The sequence below is a fragment of the Triticum aestivum genome, chromosome 4D, assembly GCF_018294505.1.
Source record: "Triticum aestivum cultivar Chinese Spring chromosome 4D, IWGSC CS RefSeq v2.1, whole genome shotgun sequence".
In the NCBI taxonomy this organism is placed as follows: domain Eukaryota; kingdom Viridiplantae; phylum Streptophyta; class Magnoliopsida; order Poales; family Poaceae; genus Triticum; species Triticum aestivum.
In genome coordinates, this window is record NC_057805.1 from 86,473,016 (window position 1) to 86,474,679 (window position 1,664).

Genomic DNA, 1,664 nt, shown 5'->3' on the forward strand with positions numbered 1-1,664 from the left:
CACCGGTGCCCTCGAGCCTGTCCCTCTCTTTAGCCATCCTTTGGCATCTGCCGTGCGCCCACCACGACACCGAAATTTCGGTTAGATTTCGTTTTTTGGTTTGGTTTTTGGTTCAGTTTTCCACACCCTCACCGGTGACGGGCCGAGTTGACACTATTTCTACGGGCCTTAACTACAAATGGGTCGTCTGCTAGCAGGCCGTTAATGAGCCAGCCCGCTAACTTTGACTTGGTCGGCCTTTTTAACCTAAATGGACCACTGTTGGGCTGTGCCACATGTCGACGTATTATAGGCACGTCTCGTCCATTGGATGAATGTCATCTGTTGCAACGCCGAGCTGACACGTGGATCCTCTAGCGAATGAGAAATTACATGGAAAATCGTCATTGGTCCTGGCTATTAATGGGTTATTGGATCCAAAACCGGACCTGATAGCTTAACGGTGACCCGTTATGGTGGAAGCCACGTGTCGGTTGCCCTTGACGAAAACACTTCCATGACGCGACATTTATCGTCATGGAAGTGGACACTTTCGTGATGATAATTTCAGTATTGTCATGAAAGATTTCTACGACATCATATGCATGACTATCTTGACTCTATCATAAAATCGTCACGGATGTACATGCATGATAGAAAATGTGACCTACTGTGACAAACACGTATCATCATAGAAGTGTTTTTTGTAGTGTTGTAAACTGTGGAGAGGCCATGCTTTTGGTCTTCCGTTCGAGGGACTGTTCATGGACGGTTCGAGGGATCATTCACCTACGGTTCAAGCGACTTCAAGTACGATCTACGCTGACTCTTCTTCGGCTGCAACTCAGAGTTGGTACGATCCGATCCAAACCCCATCTTCATAGTGTTCCTGTTTGATCATAGGGCGATTTCTTTTGTTTTCTACTACGTTTTCCAACACATACATCATCTCAAACATTAGCATTTATGTTGCCTTCATACGCTCCGTGATTTACCTCTCCTAACACGCCCACATATGAAAACGTGGCACTTTGTATTTTTGTTTTCTCACCTAAATATGTTTCCAGCAAACCAAATGACATGCCACTGTTCTTGCTCGGCATCGTGATTCGAGTGATTATAACTAGTTTCACCATTTTCCAGTTTACACCATTATGAAGGTGCAGATAATTAGGGTGATGTTGTCCATAAGATTTCTCGTGCTTCAAATTTTGTGTTGATCGAAGCGGGGTGTGGAGTCCATCTTTCATGCAATCGTCTACAATGATGTATGAGTGGGTTGAATTGAAAATCAAATAGATTTTCTCAAGAAAGGACAACTGATGATGATGAATTGTGAAGCACTGGTGATGGGAAGCCACTGAGTTCTGCACTAGCTGAACGGTTCGCCGAGACTATAGTTGTCACTCTCAAATATTTCATTAACCTTAATCATGTCACGCAATCATTGTCACGTGTAACAACGCACATGCAATTGCTGAGTAAAATAAAATTAATGAATAAAGAGCTGCTTTTCGGGCGCCCCTATGTCTCGCTGATAGCGAGGAAGAGGGAAACCTCGCATCGGGGACGCGCCAGATGGGCCAGCCTAGCCGCACGGGAGGCCACGTTCACATTTTTTTTCATGTTTTTTTTTATTTTTTCTTTCTTTTCTTGCGTTCGTTTATACTTCCAAATATTATAAA